The sequence below is a fragment of the Lepus europaeus genome, unplaced genomic scaffold (assembly GCF_033115175.1).
Source record: "Lepus europaeus isolate LE1 unplaced genomic scaffold, mLepTim1.pri SCAFFOLD_34, whole genome shotgun sequence".
Classification (NCBI taxonomy): domain Eukaryota; kingdom Metazoa; phylum Chordata; class Mammalia; order Lagomorpha; family Leporidae; genus Lepus; species Lepus europaeus.
Genome location: NW_026909213.1, coordinates 3,006,378 through 3,028,348, shown reverse-complemented (window position 1 = coordinate 3,028,348; position 21,971 = coordinate 3,006,378). Strand labels below are relative to the sequence as shown.

The following is a 21,971-nucleotide window of genomic DNA, read 5'->3' as shown; positions in this document are numbered from 1 at the left end:
GTGGCAGGTGCACTGCGCTGATCCAAAGCCAGGAGCCAGGTGCTTCTCCTGGTCTCCCATGGGGTGCAGGGCCCAAGCACTTGGGCCATCCTCCACTGCACTCCTGGGCCATAGCAGAGAGCTGGCCTGGAAGAGGGGCAACTGGGACAGAATCCGGTGCCCCAACCGGAACTAGAGCCCAGTGTGCCAGCGCCGCTAGGCAGAGGATTAGCCTGTTGAGCCACGGCGCTGGCCTGGAGAATTATTTTTTAATCAGTTCATATTACTCCAGAATTTCCTTCTTCAGCTATTATTCATTATTGAAAATGAGATATGAAGTCTCTATTTGTAACAATATTTATTTATTTTCATATTGTATTTGAAAGGAAGAAGGACAGAAATCTTCCATCCACTGGGTTACTCAAATGTCTGCAAAAGCCAGGCTTAAGTCAAGCTGAAGCCAGGAGTCCAGAACTCAATCTGGGTCTTCCAAGAGGTAGCAGGGTCCCAAGTAATTGATCCTTATCTATTGTGTCATAGGGTATGCATTTGCAGGAAGCTAGAAAATTAGCAAATGAGCTAGACTCAAACCAGACACTCTGAATATTGGATGAGAACATTCAAAGTGGCCAAACAACTGCACCTGCAACTACTATATTTGAATTATCTGTTCTCTGTCTATTGTTGCTTTGTGCAGGCCAGGAGCTTCTTCTGGGTCTCCCACGTGGGTGCAGGAGCTCAGGACGTGGGCCATCTTCTACTGTTTTCCCAGACCATAGCAGAGAGCTGGATTGGAAGTGGAGCAGCTGGGACTCAAACTGGAGCCTATATGGGATGCTGGCACAACAGGAAGTGACTTTACCCTCTATGCCATGGTGCTGGCCCCATTCACCATAGCTTTTTCAAGCTTATTTTCTTACTGTTTGCTCTGGGGATTCCAATTAACATCTTTATCCAAAACAATCTGACCTAGATAAAAACTGAATTAATTTCAACTATACACACAAATTTTCTTCCAATAATTCCTCTGTAGTATTACTGTCATACAAATTACAATTCTATACATTCTAAGCTCATCAACAGATTTCTATAATTATATAATTAAGTATAATTTATTATACTTTTATTTTAAGAATTATTTTTCATTTTTACTTGAAAGACAAAGAGATAACAGAGAGAAATAGAGATTTCTATCAATTAGTCTCATTTCTTGAATGTCCTTAGTAACCATGGTTGGGCCAAGAGTCTGGAATTCAATTCCTATCTCCCATGTTGGTGATAAGGACCTAAGGACTCGAGGCATTATCTTCTACCTCCTTGGGTGTGCATTAGCAGGAATCTGGATGGATACAAAGCACAGGAGCCAGGACTCAAATCAGGCACTCCAATTTAAGATGAGGTATCCCAAGTAGTGTCTTTATTTTTGGACAGGCAGAGTGGACAGTGAAAGAGAGAGAAACAGAGAGAAAGGTTTTCCTTTGCCATTGGTTCACCCTCCAATGGCCACCACAGCGGAAGGCAGGAGCCAGGTGCTTATCCTGATCTCCCATGGGGTGCAGGGCCCAAGCACTTGGGCCATCCTCCACTGCATTCCCAGGCCATAGCAGAGAGCTGGCCTGGAAGAGGGGCAACTGGGACTAGAACCCGGTGTGCCAGCCCCGCAGGTGGAGGATTAGCCTATTGAGCCATGATGCTGGCCCCAAGTAGTGTCCTAACTGCTGTTTCTGATGAAAACTTAGCTGCTAATTTGACTCTGGTGCCCTTGCACAGGATGGTTATTTTTATATTTTGCTTTTAAGATTATATCGTTTTATAGTCTGACTAGGACATCTAAGTGGGAATGTCTTTGTTTTCATCCTATTTGGAGTTTACTGAACTTATCAGATGTATAGATTATTTTTAATCAAATCTGAGATGTTTTCTATCACTATTATTTAAATATCCTATTAGCTCCATCAGTCCTCTCCTTCAAGACCTCTTCTCATAAATATGTCGGTATACTTGGTAGTATCACACAGGTCTCTAAAGTTCTGTTCATTTTTCTTCAATCTTAGTCTTTCTTACCCCCAGACTGGATAACCTCAGCTTATCTACTCTTATATTCAATAATTCATTTTTCTTCCTGCTCAGATATCAGATTGAGATCCTCTAAATAAATGATTTTTTTCTTGAGGACACTTTCCACATTTTATTTACATTTTAGGACTAACTTTAATCTCAAAATCACATATCTATACAAATATTTCCCCTTTTTGTTGACTTCACTTAAGCTTAAATGTGTGGTTTGTTAAGCAAAGAATGTGAACAAATATTTACCATGTCTGTTACATGTAACAGACAGGAACAGCTTTTAACAGAAATGTATTGACCCCCCCAAAACTATTTTTTGTTATAAATAAGGTATCAATATAATCCTGAACATATTTTTATGCTACTAGTAGTCAGCACCCACAGCACTTTAAAATTTAACACAATTTGTGACAATATTCATTGTACCTGCTACTTTAAATAATGTCAACTGCAGCTCTTTCACTAAACAAGATGGATAAAACATGCAATTTCTGTTTGTCCTTATTGGGATTTTTACTTTTCAGAAACACACATTTCCACTGCCATCTCACATGTCTCACCATGCTTGAATCTTGAAAATCTGAATCCTAGTTGGAGCTCTCCAGGTTACTGTTTAAATGACAGTGCCTCAACAAGAGAAAGAAAAATTGTGCTACATTTTTCCTCCTGTTACCTGAAAACAAAATGAGTGTACATACATTAAATATATTACAAATGTCCAGGTCACATATCCCAGCTGGAATTCTTTACTGAATGTGTGGTATTTTGCATTGTGATGTTTAGTCAAGACATTGATATGAGTAGAAGGTTGTTGATTTAAGGCAAGTCTGAGCTTCATTAAAATTAACTGTTGTATGTTTGTTCTTCTGGTGGAGGTAGAAGCTTCATGTTTGCTTTGGACACCATTAGACGTCTTAGCTCTTGAAGTACAACTTGAATGCTATATGCATTTTGCCATTTTGCTACTACTAGTATGCTCTGTGCAGACATCATTCCACTGGTGTTATTTATCTCATTCATATTAATATTCATTATAAATCTAAGTGATGGAGGAGCTTCTGGGTATTTAGGTCCACATTCTACTTTCAGGCTATATATTCTGTTCTCATAATTTGTCCTTGGTGGCCCCATAATCATGCCTGTCCACCTTGTAAGTGTCATATCTTCATCATCTTCAAGGCCCTAGCTAACTGTACCATCAACTACTCCTTTTTGTCCTTCTTCAAGTTCTTCCAACAAGCAAAAATTATGAGGAATTTTAACTCCTGTGGGGATCGCCATCTTCTCCCACAGTCCAAGGCAGCTGCTGCATGCATGGGACAACCACCAAAATGAATTTTTAATTTCAGTTACCATACTTTTAAACACAATTTCTATTTCATTCCTTTTTATAATAGCTATTTTTAAAATTGCTGTTCTACATTGGGTAGCACATTTTTTTTGGCAGGCAGAGTTAGACAGTGAGAGAGAGAGAGACAGAGAGAAAGGTCTTCCTTTTTCCATTGGTTCATCCCCCAAATGGCCACTGCGGCCAGCGCACTGTACTGATCCAAAGCCAGGAGCCAGGTGCTTCTCTTGGTTTCCATGCAGGTGCAGGGCCCAAGCACTTGGGCCATCCTCCACTGCATTCCTGGGCCACAGCAGAGAGCTGGACTGGAAGAGGAGCAACCAGGACAGAATCTGGTGCCCTGACCAGGACTAGAACCTGGTGTGCCGGCGCTGCAGGCAGAGGATTAGCCTATTGAGCTGCGGCGTCAGCCAGGTAACACATTGTTCTTATACTTTTCTGTAATTTTTGGACATGGGTTTTTAGTTCTCTGAAGCTATTTGACACAGTTAATTTGGCCAGCGCATGGGAGACCAAGAAGAAGCATCTGGCTCCTGGCTTTGGATCGGTGCAGCATGCCAGCCATAGCAGCCATTTGAGGGGTGAACCAATGGAAGGAAGACCTTTCTCTCTGTCTCTCTCTCTCTCTCTGTCTAACTCCACCTGTCAAAACAACAACAAAAAGACAATTAATTTAAGCCTATGTCTAGTAAATAGAACACCTGGGCTTCCTAACAAGAGTTTCTGAGGACTGCTTTTTTTTATCTCTGTATTTATGTGCTATATCTTGTTATATTTACTGTTTTCCTTTTATATTTTTTGTTGAAAAATGCACATTATGAATAATATAATATGGCAACTCTAAGAATTACATTCTATACCCACTCAACAGGGCTAGTTGTTGCTGCTGTTTATTTTAGCCAACCTTCCTGGAATATACTTTGTATGTTATCCACTTAAATCTCTGTTAATTTTGTTAGTATATAGCCAATTATTAGACAAAATTTTTCTTAAATTTCTTAACCTACTTATTACCCTATTATTATTTTCTTAAATTTCTTAACCTACTTATTACCCTATTATTATTTTCTTAAATTTCTTAAACTACTTATTACCCTATTAAACTCTGTATGTGCTGACACATGCTTTCATCACTACAAAGTAAACAGCTCTGCCTTAGCAATCACTTCCTGTTTGCACACTCCATCAAGTCCAAACAGAGGTGAGAGTTCTATGGCTGCTCATTTTCTCAGTCTGCAAAAAGCTGCACAAGTGTGTGGCCTTCTAGATCTCTGGGAACATTTAGAAGATTTTCAAAGCCCACTACAGTTATCTCATTTCCCATATTTTCACTTTACATTTTTTGGTCAGCCTTTTTTTGGCCTCAACTAGAATCATTGTCTTGGACAGTTATAATGTTAAACAATTACTTCTAATTGTTTTCAAAAAATAGGACTAGCAGTAAAGTTTTTCTCACAGAGTGTGCACTGAGTCAGGTCAAACACATGTCTTGTAAACACTGCCTTTCCAGGGAGCTGTCAGTCAATTTAAAAAGCAACAGCTCTCTGGGGGTGGGGCTTCTTGGAAGCTCTATCCTCATTTTGCCTTTTCCACTAGCTGCTGGGTTACTGGATTTCACAGCTATTATAAGGCAATTAAAGGGTAATATTTCAAGATTACTATGGAGCTTAGGAAATGAAAATGAAAATAAGCCAAGTTAAAACACCACAAACCTTATTGTTCCTATTGAGATTCAGCATTTTTCTTGAATAACTTCCCATCAGATTGTTGTCATCCTTTGGTTGAATTCCAAAGGTCTCAGAAAGCTGATTTGGATAATATTGCCATGGTTCTTATTGGCTTAACAAATGAACAGCTTATCAGAGGCTCTTATTTCTATATTTCACAAATATTTCACATCATTCATATTTAATGTATTATTTCATGTTTATTTACATTTTATTGCTCCTCTTTGCAATAATAGGATAAAGGATTCACATAAGATACTGCGAATTCATAATTTCATACTACATTCAAATATTTCCATTAATGGGTTAAAAGTTAATTTTTTTTTAAAATTTACCCATTTGAGAGGCAGAAAGAAAGAATGAGAGACAAAGAAAGAGCATGCTCCCATCCCCTTGTTCACTCCTCAAATGTCTGCACCGGCTGGGAGGCCAAAACCTGGAGCCAGAACTCAATCCAGATCTCTCAGTGGGTGGCAGGAATTCATCCTCCAGAATCTGCATTAGCAGGAGGCTAGAATGAAGAGCTAGAGCTGGGAATTAAAGTGAGTTACTCCTATATGGGATACAGGTAAGTTTTTTTTAGATTTATTTATTTATTTGAAAGGCAGAGTTATAGAAGGAGAGAGAATGGTCAGAGCTGGGCTGATCTGAATCCAGAAGCCAGAAACTTTTTCTGGGTCTCCCACATGGGTGTGAGGCCCATGGACTTGGGCTGTCTTCCACTGCTTTCCTGGGCACATTATCATGAAGCTGGATGGAAGTGGAGCAGCTAGGACTCAAAATAATGCCCATATAGGAGGCTGGCACAGAAGGTGCTAGCTTTACCTACTACACCACAGCAGTGACCCTGGATACAGGCATTTTAACTGGCATCTTAACTGCCAAGCCAAATGCTCACTCTAGGAATTTAGTTTTTGAAGGCTTTATGTATTGCAAATATCCTTAGCAAATTATTATATAGGTTGCACTTTCTCCATCTAAGATAAAGCAATACATTATGGTACCATTTAAATAGTCAGGAGAGTGAAGAGGCAACAGACAGAATGGGAAAAAATATTTGCAAACCATGCTACAGATAAAGGATTAATAACCAGAATCTACAAAGAAATCAAGAAACTCCACAACAATAAAACAACCCACTTGAGAGATGGGCCAAGGACCTCAATAGGCATTTTTCAAAAGAGGAATCCAAATGGCCAACAGGCACATGGAAAAATGTTCAAGATCACTAGCAATCAGGGAAATGCAAATCAAAACCACAATGAGGTTTCACCTCACCCCGGTGAGAATGGCTCACATTCAGAAATCTACCAACAACAGATGCTGGTGAGGATGTGGGGAAAAAGGGACACTAACCCACTGTTGGTGGGAATTCAAACTGGTAAAGCCACTATGGAAGTCAGTCTGGAGAGTCCTCAGAAGCTTGAATATAACCCTACCATTCAACCCAGCCATCCCACTCCTTGGAATTTACCCAAAGGAAATTAAATCGGCAAACAAAAAAGCGGTCTGCACATTAATGTTTATTGCAGCTCAATTCACAATAGCTAAGACCTAGAATCAACCTAAATGTCCATCAACAGTAGACTGTATAAAGAAATTTTGGGATATTTACTCTATAGAATACTATACAGCAGTAAAAAAAAATGAAATCTGGTCATTTGTAACAAAATGGAGGAATCTGGAAAACATCATGCTGAGTGAAATAAGCCAGTCCCAAAGGGACAAATATCATATGTTCTCCCTGATCAGTGACACCTAACCGAGCACCAAAAAGGAAACCTGTTAAAGTGAAATGGACACTATGAGAAATGGTGACTTGATCAGCCCTTGTCCTGACTGTTGATGAACTTAATACTTTATCCCTCTTAGTATTTTTTTTGTTTGTTCTACTTAACACTATTGGTTGAATTCTGTAATCAATACACAGTTATTCTTAAGTGTTGAAACTTAACTGAAAAGTGATCTCTGTAAAATATATGAGTGGGAATAAGAGAGAGAAGAGATGTACAATTTGGGACATGCTCAATCTGACTTGCCCCAAATGGTAGAGTTAGAGATGTGCCTGGGGATTTCAATTCAATCCCATCAAGGTGGCATGTACCAATGCACATCACTAGTCCAAGTGATCAATTTCAGTTCACAATTGATCATAATGATAGGTCTAAGAGTCAAAGGGATCACACAAACAAGACTAGTGTCTGCTAACACTAACTGATAGAATTAAAAAGGAAGAGAACGATCCAACATGGGAAGCAGGATACACAGCAGACTCACAGAATGGTGGATGTCCTGAACAGCACTCTGGCCTCAGAATCAGCCCTTAAGGCATGCAGATCCAGCTGAAAAGCCCATGAGAGTATTTCAGGCATGGAAAGCCAAGACACTGTGGCAAAAAAAAAATGACCTAAATGAAAGATCTCTGCAAGTGAGATCCCAGTGGAAAGAACGGGCCATCAAAGAAGGAGGTACCTTTCTCTGAAGGGAGGAAAGAACTTCCACTTTGACTATGACCTTGTCTAAATATGATCAGAGTTGGCGAACTCAAAAGGCTTCCATAGCCTTGGGAACTCATGACAAGAGCCTAGGGGGATTATTACCATAAAGAAGAGTGTCAATTTGTTACATCAACAACAGTAGTCACTGTGCACTTACTCCTCTTGTGGGATCTCTGTCCTTAACTAGTACTAAAACAGTATTTTACACTTTATGTTTCTGTGTGGGTGCAAACTGTTGAAAACTTTACTTAATATATACTAAATAGATCTTTTGTATACAAAGATAATTGAAAATGAATCTTGATGCAAATGGAATGGGAGAGGGAGTGGGAGATGGGAGGGTTGCAGGTGGGAGGGAAGTTATGGGGGGCAAAAAGCCATTGTAATTCATAAGCTCTACTTTGGAAATTTATATTTATTAAATAAAAGTTAAAAAAAGGAATCTCAAAAATATCTTTTAGAGTTTAACCATTGTTTCCTAATTTTAGATTTTTGTTTTGTTTTATTTTCTACTTTCTGTAACAGGACTGCCCTCAGTCTGCATGTAACTTTTATAATAGTTCTTGCAGATTCATGAAGAAGCAGTATATTTTTTTAAGATTTGTTTTATTTATTTGAAAGACAGGGTTATAGAGAGAGGCAGAGACAGAGAGAGACATCTTGCATCTGCTGGTTCACTTCCCAGAGCTACACTAATCTGAAGCCATGAGCCTGGAGCTTCTTGTTGGTCTCCCATGTGGATGCAGGGGCAAGCACTTGGGCCATCTTCTGCTTTCCCAGGCCATAGGAGGATTAACCTACTGCACCACAGCACCAGCTCCAAGAAGCAGTATAAACATCAATCAGTACAAAGAAACGTTTAACCTAATTCATCATTTCACATATTTGTACTTCTTTGTCTTCCCATTAACCTTTGCTGGTTTTATGATTACATAATTCTTTAAATGCTGGTTAAACAGGAATGCTTAAAGCTTTAAAAGTTAACACTCTTAAACATTTTTTGCCTTTATTCCACTGCAGAATAATATTTTTATTCCTACTTTGAGTTTTGTTCTGTATCATGTCTTATGCTAGAAATACTTAAATGATGTGAAACAATGCAGGACTAAGTTGAACTTCAGCTGGCCTCTGTCATTGTGATGGTGATACATGTCATTAGTTGCCACTTCTTCAGGGTGATCTATAGTTTGAAAACTAAGAACCCAAAAATAAATCTTTCAGAATCATCTAGTTCTGTAAAACTGACATTGTTTGTTGGTTATTGATCTTGCCTTTTTTCTTTAAAACAATATCCTTTCTCTGATCCCTTAAGAAAGCTGCACCAAATCATTTCCCTGTTGCTTTCTTGGTACTTATGAAAATAGAAGTTTTTATTGCAGGGGTTTCAGCTTGTATCTTTGTTATGAATGATGCCTTTTTATATTTATGAATATAAAATTCACTTATGAATAAACTTGATAATGGAAACAAAATAAATCAAGTGCATGTGTGTCCTTGACCATGTTTTTTTTTTAACAGTATTTTTTTTATTTTTTTTAACTTTTATTTAATGAATATAAATTTCCAGTGTACAGCTTATGGATTACAATGGCTTCCCCCTCCCATAACTTCCCTCCCACCCACAACCCTCCCCTCTCCCGCTCCTTCTCCCCTTCCATTCACATCAAGATTCATTTTCAATTCTCTTTATATACAGAAGATCAATTTAGTATAAAGATTTCAACAGTTTGCACCCACATAGAAACACAAAGTGAAACATACTCTTTGAGAACTAGTTATAGCATTAAATCAAAATGTACAGCACATTAAGGACAGAGATCCCACATGAGGAGCAAGTGCACTGTGGCTCTTGTTGTTGACCCAACAAATTGACACTCTAGTTTATGGCGCCAGTAACCACCCTAGGCTGTCGTCATGAGTTGCCTAGGCTATGGAAGCCTTCCAAGTTTGCCGACTCTGATCATATTTAGACAAGGTCATAAAAGACAGAGTGAGGATAGTAACCAATGATCCTAAGAGTGGCATTTACCAGGTCTGAACAATTATACAGCATTAAGTGGGGAAGAGGACCATCAGTACACACAGGTTGGGAGTAGAGCCATTGGTGGTAGAGTAGAGGTTATGATTACAAAGGAATGAGGCCCAAGTGCACTAGACAGGGTCTAGAACAAAGGACAGAGTCATTATTAGAGGAGCTAAGAAAGGTGATGTCTAAGCTACAATTAAGTTTTCTGATTGAGAGGCAAATAGAACCTGATAGAAGGGGCTTGATAATAATCTGGTGGGCTTTAGGCCTTGTAAGTTAAGAGGCCCAGACCTATCTATCTCTTCACATGGGGTATATCCTAAGGGAGGGGTGAACCTCCTAGGGGAAGGCACTCTGTTGATTTTCATTACTTGGCTGGCCTGGGAGGAGAGCTGGCCAGGTAAAAGCAGGGGGCATCTCTAACAAGAAATTTATAGTTCTGCCTGCAATGTTGCTGACCCTACTTGACCATACCCTCAGCTGCAGTGGTCACTTTGGAAGTTGGACTAAGTGAAGGGCTTTTCAGCTTAGAGCCAATAAGATCTGTGGCTCTGACCTGGGCATCCTTCGACTCCAGGGCAGGTCCATTTCCAGTGATCCAACTCTTGGCAGAGCTGCCAGGGCTCTTCACAAGCTGACTTCTGCTGAAGCCCAGGCTTACCACATTGAAAGCCACTGCAGTGGACTGGCCTGTTGGGTCTCCTTGAGGGCAGATCACTGTACAGATCAGCCATTAATAGGCCTGCCACCCATTGCTTCTGATGCCTAGCTTTCTTTTCCTCCTGGTTTGTGTTAAAGCAGACCAGAGGATGCAAGTCAAGGGAGTGCCCGTGTCCCATCTCTAATCTTCGGTGGCCTGAACTACAAGTCTATAGTCACAGGCATGTTCTGTAGTAGTTTTTCTAACGTAGACAATGCCCATGAGGAAAATTATATTCTCACTTTAAAACTTTCTTTCCCTTTGGTCTGAAAGGGAGGTTTTTTCTACTTACTGTATACTTGGCTGATGGCGAAGTGAATCTAGCTATGAGATTATTATTTAAGTTCTTATTTTGGCTATGCTATTGCAGAAAAATGTTAGCCATCTCTTTTATAAGGTCTAAAGATTAAATTGTGCATCCTACAGATTCCTTCATAATAGAATTAGTTTCCTACCTTGAAGAGAATAGAGAAATGAAAGACGAAGTTGGGCTTAGAATAGAGAAATGAGGGAGCAAGTCCTAGATCGCTTGCTGACGATAGCAATATCACATGAATACTTAGCAAACCATTTCAACCATTAGATAACAACTTAAGAAAACATTTACCAGAAGGTCCAATGCCTTCTATAAATTTTAAGAATCATGTATTTGAAAACACCTCTTAAATATCTAACATGGTGTAGTTTGTTTAACCAGTAAACTTAAGCACAATCATATAAAATGTTTTTAGTTTCTTTCTACCAACAAGTTTAAAACATATGATACACAGATTCAGGTCACACAAATTAAAATGTATCTTTGATTGATTTTAGCAGCTTAAATTTATGGACAATCTTATCTATAAGCCATTTAAAATAAAACTCTTAATAAAATTTCCTATGTGGACACACAATATGTACACATATATAACATAGCATAATAGACCAATATAGCAATTTTAATAATAGCTTTTAAAATCTTTAATTCTTTTTGTAGATTGCCAATTGATTTGAATTGCTTTTTGTTTTTAGATTACTTTAACACATTGCTTTAACAGAGCATCAGAGTTTAATTCTATGTCAAAGAGAAATTGAGATTACTGTGATCTTTTGCTGTGAGGTTTCCTTCCTTTACCTTCTTTCATATTGATGACCGTGTTTCTGTGTTTCTGTGTGTAACACATCTTTAAGCATCTTTTGCAGGGCAGGATGAGTGGCAACAAATTCTTTCAGTTTCTGTTTGCTATGAAAAGTCTTAATTTCACCTTCATTCACAAATGAGAGCTTTGCAGGATATAATATTCTGGGCTGGCAGTTTTTCTCTCTTAGTACCTGGGCTATGTCTTGCCATTCCCTTCTAGCTTGTAGGGTTTCTGATGAGAAGTCTTCTGTGAGTCTAATTGGAGATCCTCTGAGAGTAATCTGACGTTTCTCTCTTGCACCTTTTAGAATCTTTTCTTTATGTTTCACTGTGGTGAGTTTGGTTACAATGTGTCGTGGTGAGGATCTCTTTTGGTCATGTTTATTAGGGGTTCTATAAAGCTTCCTGTACTAAAATGCCTCTGTCCTTCTCCAAACCTGGGAAATTTTCTGCTAGTATCTCACTGAAAATGCCTTCTAATCCTTTCTTCCTCTCCATGCCTTCAGGAACTCCTAGAACCCGAATATTAGGTTTTTTAATAGTATCCTATAGATTCCCGACAATATTTTTTAGATTTCTAATTTCTTCTTCTTTTCTTTGGTTTGCCTGTTTCCTTTCCTGTTCTCTGTCTTCTAAGTCTGATTATTGAGACATGAGAGTTGACCCGCACCTTTTGTTCAGTCATGGAACCTGGTTTCCTTTTACCATGGAATTGTCTTACTTGGAAACGTTGATCCTGATGAGAGAGAAGATGGTGCCAAAACTGTCTTCAGATGATGCGCTCAAATTTTCTACCTCTTCAGGGCTGATATTTCTAACTGAACTGCTGCCTATGGTGTCTTTTGGAAAGCTCCTTCAAGGGTGATTTTCTGTTAATTTTTAACAAATTTTTAAATCATGTTCTGCTATACCTCTTCTGTTCATATACAGCAAAACTTCAAAAATTACCAGCTTTGGTGAAAGGTCAAATTAGATAATTTGGAACCAGGATGATAATGGTTTTTCATCTTGACTTTTATTATATTTTTAAATCCTAACATAAAGTGAATTTGACTGGCAAGGCAAGTAGCTATTAGGGAAGCGATTTGATATTTTTAAAGAATTATCTGTACTTTTTTTAATTGAAAAAATATAGAAATATATGTAAAAAATGTAAGACAAGCGTACTGAATGGATGACATCCTAGGCTTTTCCCTCCCTTTGTTTTTCTTTTAGCAGCAGGAAAATAGTTTATGCCCTCTCCGCATTACCTGTAACAGTTAATTTTCTAATGTTAATTACATTGTATGTTTATAGTTCTAAGCTTACTGTTGAGCATATGTTGGGAATAAAACTACACAGCATTACTTGAAAAATTAATAATGTGTCCCAGCTGTTTTTTCTGTCTTACTGTGTAACATTTTTTGAAGAAGGTCTTAAAGCGGTGGTGCTGCCATGAATTTTGTAAGTGCATCTGGAGAGAAAAGATTCACCAGGAGCACAACTGCAATCCAGTGTATATAGATGGCTGTATACACATGCACATATTACACTTTATCTTAAGAAGAAAAGGCATTTTAAACATTGAAACATTATAAACATGTAAACTCAAAATTGCTTTATGCACCATGATCTCTGGTGTATTTTGCGTTCATTTTAAATCAAACTATTGGTTTAATGTTAACCTCTGCTTTAGAATTCTTTAAGTACTGTTGATGGTCCAGTAGAGTGACTCAAGCTGGATGATAATTCTGCCACTGGATCAAGCACCTGGCATTGAATAGCAGACACTCAAGAAGTGGATGAACTATGTAATAGAAAAGTATGGTTTAAAGTGTCTAAGTGAAAGCTAATCTATATAAGTATTAAAAAATAATGTTTAAAGTTCTCTATTTTCAGTTGATAAGTCTATGATAAAGCTATTGCTTATTCAGTTCACCTTGTGCAGTATACCCTTACCTTGTTCATTCTAGAAACATACTTCGATGTCACCTATCAAAGAATTGTCCCAAAAAACTGTTGTTTAAATTTTTTCTTCTTTTTCTCAGCCAACCTAACTCAATGTAATTCACTTACTGCACTGCTCAAAACTAATTAAAAGCATGACATTCCAGGCTGCTTTGTATTTCACTATGGAATCTCTAGGAGAGGCAAAAGGCCAATATCCCTTTGAAAGACAGAATGAAAAATAACTATACATCACCCACTCCTGAAAGTGGGCTGATATGAGAGACCCCAGGATTCTTAGATTTCTCATCCAAGGTGGGGGAAAAGTCCCTTGGGCCACAAATTCTTCTCTAGCTCCATAAGTTCAGTCATGTATAATGACTTTTGAAAGTCTTAACCTTCTCTACTGTGCAGAGACTATACAGAGTATGTACAGTCAGCTAGACTCTGACACATCCTAAAATTAAGCATCATCATTAAGGAATCCTTGCAGGTTTGAATGTTGGTTTTTCCACTTCTTTTTTAAAATTTATTTATTTATTTATTTGTCAGATAGAGTTAAACAGTGAGAGAGAGAGACAGAGAGAAAGGTCTTCCTTCTGTTGGTTCACCCCCCAAATGGCTGTTATGGCCGGAGCTACACCAATCTGAAGCCAGGAGCCAGGTGCTTTCTCCTGGTCTTGTTATGCCCAGTTCAGTTGTCCCCAAAGACCACCAAGGAGCCGATAGCGCTGTAAAGCACACGAGAGTTTTCTTACAGCTCTGGGCCTGGACTCTCAATCAGCACTGATGCAGTGGGTCTGAAGTGAGAGCCTCAACCCTTCAGTTAACAGGGTTTTTATAGGGTTTTCAGAGATATTCTATACATTATGGTACCATTTATCAAATCATCTCATCCAGCGGGAAATCAAAAGGACATCTCTTAGAATTGATTAGTCCATCCAGTGGCGGGAACGGACCTACTAAAGGTGGTTGGATGGCTTTGGGGCTGATGCCTTTTGAATTGATTGGACAAAGCATAGGGTCTGAGCTGCTAGGGTATACGTGCCAAACTGCAGGGTCTCAGGAAGCTATTAATGACTTTATCTGCCCTGAGAAGACACCAGAAACTAGGTATTTCTCTGTTATCTGCTAATCGGCTGTTGCTAGGAGAGTTTATCACAAGGGGAGTTCATTTATTTACTTTTAGGAGCTTCTGGCTTAGGGTTCAGGGCCTGGTCAGACCCAAGTTACAAGATGGAGGCCTAATTTAAAATAGTTACACCTTGATCCAGGCTCAGGTCTCACAGTCTCTCATGCGGGTGCAGGGCCCAGTGACCTGGACCATCCTCCACTGCCCTCCCAGGCCATAGCAGAGAGCTGGACTGGAAGAGGAGCAACCGGGACTAGAACCAGGTGCCCATATGGGATGCTGGTGCCTCAGGTGGAGGATTAACCCAGTGAGCCACAGCACCAGCCCCCAGTTTTCCCACTTCTTAGCAATAGCATCTTGGGAAATCTGTTCTTCTTCACCTGTAAAATAATAATAATCATACCTACCATTTAAGCAAGAATGAAATAGGGCAACATATCTGGCATATCTGGCATATCTGGCATGTCATGTCTGGCATGTAATTACTCAGTACTAGCTTGCCTTTATTACTACTATTGTCCCATCAGGCTAAGTCCAATGGGCCACACTTGAGTTTCTATACTCTGAGCCTATAATGCACACAATGCAGTCTCAGACATAATAATGTCCTCTGTATCCCCAGAGTGCTCTGGACCTCACATAGTGTAAACTATATCCAAAAGGATTGTAAAAAGTTCACAGGAGAAATGGAGTTAAAAGGTAAGTTAATGTTGGTATAATCTTTAAAAATCAGTATCTAGGTTTTCCCTTATAGACTTTTTTTATTATGTTTTTTAATCTTTTTTATTTATTTATTTTTGACAGGCAGAGTGGACAGTGAGAGAGAGAGAGAAACAGAGAGAAAGGTCTTCCTTTGCCATTGGTTCACCCTCCAATGGCTGCCGCGGCCGGTGCACTGAGGCCAGCACACCGCACTGATCTGAAGCCAGGAGCCAGGTGCTTCTCCTGGTCTCCCATGGGGTTCAGGGCCCAAGCACTTGGGCCATCCTCCACTGCACTCCCTAGCCACAGCAGAGAGCTGGCCTGGAAGAGGGGCAACCGGGACAGAATCTGGTGCCCCAACCAGGACTAGAACCCGGTGTGCCAGTGCTGCAAGGCGGAGGATTAGCCTATTGAGCCACGGTGCCAGCCGCCCTTATAGACATTTTTTAATGGAATTCTTGCAGACTCCTCATGCACCCTAGTCTCTACTATGGACAATATGTTGATGGCCAGAGTCCTCTTGCTTACACATTATCCTTTCTCATCTGATTTCACTCACATAAAAAAGCTATAGGAAATCATGGGGTAGCTATTAGGAGGTTAGGCCTCCCAACAGTCCCTGGGTTCCACACTCCCTTTTCTTAACTACTAAGTAAAGGAAAAAAATGTAGCTCTTTGTCTTCTCTTCCTGAAAACTTTACTTTCAAAACATTAAGTGAAGTCCTCTTTAGAAATTTCAAGTTGTATAAAGAACACAGCCAAGGTCTATGACCTAGATAGCTGATTATTTTCAGCATCTTTCGGTAGGAATTGTTAATGAGACTTTAATATGAAGAGCTTAAATCACCAAAGTGTTAAAAAGCTTTAGTGAAGCATCACAGAACTCATGAAGAAAATCTCAACACTCTCTTCCAGGCAACTCCCTTCCTGACACCCACCTCCCAATAAAAGTAGCCAAGAGGGTTTCTCAGATCACAGAAACACACTCCAAGTCCTTGTTTATAAATTGGCTTTTAAATTGTAGGAGATTGAGGTAGTATACTTAAATCTCCAAATGCAAGCCCACAAGACAAAACATGCTGTGAGTTAGGAAAGAGGAGAAAGCAAGAAGCCACAGTCAGACTAGTTTTATTTGGAAGACTAAAACCTGGGAGGGGCTCCCTCTCAGGTGAACTCATGAAAGAGATTTGCCAATGAACACAAAATGAAAAAAGAACACCCTCCCTTACAGACTAGTGGTTTTTATTATAGGAGTGGGAGTCTTCTGTACTCTGGCTGCTTGCTTGCCTGCTATGCTCCCCTGGAATTTATGACCTCCTGCCCCCTACCATCTCCCCTGGGATTTATGGCCCAATGCTTCCTGCCAATTCTTCCCCATGCCATCTCCTTTGTATGGCCTTCCTGCCACATAACATATATAGTCTTTACGTTTAAATGAACCAATGAACATGTTAGGTCCCAATTCCTTGCCATATAGAGAATAAGAAGATACCCTACGTAGGAGATGACCTGCACCCTTGTAAGTGTGAGGCTATAAAAACCTCTTATGCAAATGAGAGGGCCTTTTGCCTGTGCACTGCTAAATGGCTGTGTGCGGGTAGGGGGTCCCAGCCGGCTGGTAACAAATAAACCTCTGCTTTTGCATCCACGACTGTGCCTTGTGCATTGATTGGGAAATTCGGACACAACAATATAATACAAATGGGCTGGAAGGGACTTGGAGGTTTGAGCTAAAGCTGGGCTGCTGAGACAGAGGAAGAGCTTGGGCTAGTTTTAAAGGTCCTTTGAGACAACAGTGTGAGATGGGAGGGGTTTAGACTGAGGCTGGACTGTGAGGATGATCTGAGAAGGGGGAGACAGCTTGGGAGGAGATGGAGAGCTCTCAGACTGATATGAAGAGTCTTCAAATAGTGTTGTGTCCAATAGGCCAGGAAGGGCAGGAATAATCAATGTAGGGTGGGGTTGCATTAGCAAGGTAGAGAAACAAGGGAAGGCTTGTTATGTAAGTGAAGGGTGAACATGGATTTAAGGCTTTTTGTCCTTGCTCCATCACTGTGCATCAAAAAGTCAGAATAAAGCAGACTTTGATGAAGGCAAGTTCTGGTAGAAACTTTGTAATGAAAATTTAGCAATTACAATCTATTGCAGTTCAGATAGATTTTAGTCTTCAGCTAAAGAGATTCATGTTTGGTGCCTTTGAGCTGGGAACCTGAAGAAATGACTAACAAAGGTAAATGCAATAGGAGTGGCCAGAGACTCCTTTGTGCTCTACCAGAGGCAAAATCCAGTCCTAATGATGAAACTCCAAACCCCAATGAGTGGCCACACACATAACATGTTTCAAGTCTGCAAGGACTTTTGCAAGAACTCTCAGTAAAGCCTCACACTATGTGCATGCCTGTTTTTGTTTCAAGGAAATATTATTTGCTGGGCCTTTTTCAGGAAAGACAGGCAGAATGTTAGCCACATTAGTCCCTTCTTCACAACTTCAAACATCACTGCTACCACCAATTCAGATTTAAGAGGAGGACAACTGCTAACTTTGAGGAAGGAGCAAATGGGATGTACTATCTGCTATCTCTTTACTCTGTTTCTAGCCTGCAAACCTCTTCTCCCCTTCTCTAGTAGTCTCAGGTAAGAAGTCAGCTTGTTCACTCACTCACCAGACTGTCTTTCAAACCCTATGCTCTACTCTCCCTGTGTCAGATCCTCATTCAGATCATGCATGTGGGTTACTACATTGACCAACACCCAGTGTTGCACATACTCTTTGCACTGTGACTCACAACCTGCACACATTAACCAGAATCTCATCTGGTGGCCTCTCAGCATCACCCACCCAGGTTGTTGGGCTCAACCCAGGCTCAGCTAAGCTTAGAGGAGCATAAGAGGAAGGACATAGGATCAGGAGATCAGCCCACCTACCCAGGGCTCCTGCCACATCACCCCCTGTAAATGCCATTGCTATAGCAACTCTCCAACTTTGCAAAAGTGCTTTCTCCTTCCTCTGACTGTAGGTCTCCATGTATCTGTTGGCCTCAGCAGGCACTCCAGGTGCAGGCTCTGTCCTTGCATACTATGGTGCTGGCCAGACAGAGGCAAGGATAGCTTAGACTGCTGCCTACCATTCATTCCTAGTGTGCCAGTAGCTGCAGTCAGTATCACAAGGCCACAACTCACAATACACCTTCATGCCCTCTGTGTCTTGCCTCCCCTATGGGCAAATGTGTGATGAGGCCAGCCTCTGAGGCTTCTGCTGGATCCTTTGACAAATGGGTTCTAGTGAGTTTGGGCTTTTTCTCCCCATATGCTTTCTAGGGTGTCAAGATGGTGCCTGCCCCTACTTCTGGCTTTAGGGAATCTATCATTTTCCAGGAGCATGTACTCAAGAGGTGGGCAGCTGGGCATTTCTGAGCTATGAAGGATATTTTTTCTTTCTTTCTTTCTTTCTTTTTTTTTTTTTTTTTTTTTTTTGCTTTTTAAGGAGGACTCTAAGGTTGAGCATGACCAAAATCCCTTGCCTCAGTTTTCTCACCTTGCAGTACCCCCATAAGGTGAATTTTGACTCTTAAGATGAGTCTTCCATTTAGATGACACCTCAATATTTGGTGCACTCAACAAGTCATTATCATCTGCCCTCTGATGTGGGCCTGTGGGAGATCTGGTGGCAGGAGAGCTTTATGCTAAGAAGAAAATGCTAGAAAAAGAGCTTTCTTATGAAAGAGAAAACCTCTGGGTAAAAAGATTCTGGCCTCAAATGTGGGGAGCTCCCACAGTCCCTCTAGTCAGCCGAAGACAGAGATGAGTTTCTCTTTCTTAGTAATGCCTCTCTGCAAAGATATGGGCACCAGGATAGAGGCTGGGAGAGCTCAGGCTTGTCCAGGTTAATGATGGGCTTGACAGCCTCCCAGTTAGGACCCATGTTCAGGCCCCAGCTTAAGTTACCATGCCTCTATCTATCATTTGCCTATCTTCATTTCAGACTAAAGTGTCATTTCTGGACTCCACCACCTCTGAAATCTGACTTAATCCAATGTTTCCTGACTGTCATGGGGATACTATCCACAAATGATGTAGGTGATTCTACTGTGCATCTACAGCTTTTGTCACATTCTTTTGTAATTGTTTATATCTTTGTCATCTGTCCCCCATGAATGTAAATGCCTTTATGGTAAGCACTATATACACATCATTCATGTTGTATCAATTATACCCAGGGAAGTTCCAGACATAATGCATACAAGTCACCCCTGTCTTCCTCCCTTCTCAGTCCCTCATTCCCAGAGTGCTAGGGGCTCTTGCTCATCTCTTCCTCTGCCACTCCTCCTTCTGCACAGCTATCACCACCATGAGACACCCACACACCACGCTCCTGGCACCTGTGCTCTCCTGCTCCAATGGCTCCAAACAGGATGATAGCAGACAGGATGATACAGCAAGTGAGTGAGGCTTACTGATATCCATGAAGCTAAGCTATTGTGCTCCATTCTCACTAACTGAATTGCAGATGCTGGCCCTGAATGCTCTGATTGTGCTCAGTTCATATGGTTTGATGACAAGTGAGAGCATGGTAGTCTCCTAGAAATAAAAAAAAAATGCCTGCCTGCCTATTACATTAGTTAGGGCCCACAGAGCTCTGCAGCACTCTCGTTGGGGCCCTTTTCACTTCCTGTTCACATCTATTGCTTTATTCTTCTCTTTTTGCCCATCCACTCCCACCAGAGTAGCCAAGACACAGTGAGTTTATTTAACAGCCATGATGCTGACCCAGTGGCATGACACCCCAATTGGACTTTATAATGCATATTTTGTCTATTCTGGAAAATTCTTACTTATTTTCTGCTTCATTGCACATTGAGTACTTGAGGTTGTTGGATACATGAACTGTGAATTAGTGAGGTATGCCAAATTCAGCTTTGAATGATATAATCTTATAGGTTTTTTAATTTAACTTTTTTTATTTAGATTGTTCTTATAAACACTGATTATGTCTTCTAGTTTCTAAGTAACTGCATCATAATAAGGACTATTGTATATGGTAGCAGTTAAAAATGTTTGGTTTGATGATTGACATAGGGCTTGTAGGTAGCATCAACCTATGAGATTGTGTCCTGGTTTTATGGGAATCCTATAAATTGATTGGAGGTAGACATTTATTATTGATGAACGTTATGCACTGAGAACACCTTGTACTTTAAATAATAAAATCCAATTTAAGATTTGCACAGTTTCCTTCTGCCTTCATCTACCATATTCAATTATTGAAATACTGTTGATTCTACCTTTTAGATCTCACTGTAATGTGTTGCCACTTCTTCATTCACAACTGGTGCAGGTCCTACTAAATTACCTGTAAAAGACTCTTTGACTTCCCTGCCTTTTGTCTTTTTAATTTTGTGTCCAAAACCTTTCATGATTCAGCCCACTCTCTCTGCCTATATCTGGTTGCTTAGTATATCTTACTCCAATTGCTAAGGAAATCAAATGGCTGATAGTTCTATCAACACACCACACAAAAGATTGCTCAATAAATGCTTATTAAATAAATAAATGGAATGTCTTACATAGCTAGGGTGAACATTTAACATGCATGGCCCTGGATGTTCTCTGTTTATATGCTTCAACGCTGTGTAGTGATTTATATGCCCCTTTTATGATGAAATTTTTATCAGAACAACAGATTATATACCCATCTAATTGTGGCAGTCATCAAATAGACTTGGATCCTCTACTAGACAGTTTTTGGGGGTCAGAAATCTTATTTGTTTATTTTTTATATTTTCAATTATTCATTCAACTAAGAGACTGACTGTCAAGATGCTGAGCTGCAATATCAATGCAAACGCATTTCATGTCTTCATGAAATTTTCAATTTGGCAAGAAAGAGGAATCTACTGAAAGAATATTGCCTAACATAGTAAATACTAGTGTGAAGTAAATGGATACAAATTTAACCATTCCTAATCCAGCAACAGCTTAACCCCATGGACTATAATGGACAGAAGTAATCATAAACATAGAACTCCATGTCATCCAGTTATCCAGTTACATTTTTACTTAAAAATTTTTTTAAAAACCCACACATATTCTTAAGAATACTCATATATGCTTTCTTGATATTAAACCTAAGAAAAATTGACCATGGAATAATAGCAATTTAGAATCTCCTTCCTTTTTTAGATAAGTTGTAAGTTATAATTGTTAGTGGTTCCCTGTTGCCGTTGAATTCTCTACAATGTTGCAGTGGGTTCATTTCTGAGAAGAGCAGCGTGGTGGGGGCAAGAGGCGCGGAGTCAACACACAGACCCCCGGAGTCCGGTGAGAGCAGGCTTGAGGCGAGCAGCCGGCAGACTCGTTTATTACAGTTGGCACAACAGCTTATATAACCAAGACCAGCCAATCTGGTCAAGGGGCGGTCCATACCCCAACCAATCACAGCCTGTTGCCAGGCAGTTTCCACAGCCATCCAATCACAGCCTGTCGCCAGGCAGTTTCAAATCCATCCAATCACAGCCTGTTGCCAGGCAGGTTCCAGAGCCATCCAATCACAGCCTGTTGCTAGGCAGTTTCAAAGCCATTCCTGACTAACTGACGCTCGCTTGCCAGTGGCCACCTTGGCATGGCCTTCTCATTCCACTACAGTTCCCTATAATGTAGATTATTTCTCACTGTTTTTTCAGATGAGAAATCTGTGGTTTTAGAAACTGAGCCCCAAGACAAAAGAAAGATTTCGTAAACCAGTA

The 21,971-nt window shown here is 40.1% G+C and overlaps 1 pseudogene; it reads right to left on the bottom strand.

Moving 5' to 3' along the window:
• Positions 1 to 2,892: 2,892 nt before the first annotated feature.
• On the bottom strand, positions 2,893 to 3,336 carry LOC133754957 (ubiquitin-conjugating enzyme E2 variant 2-like; annotated as a pseudogene).
• Positions 3,337 to 21,971: the final 18,635 nt, after the last annotated feature.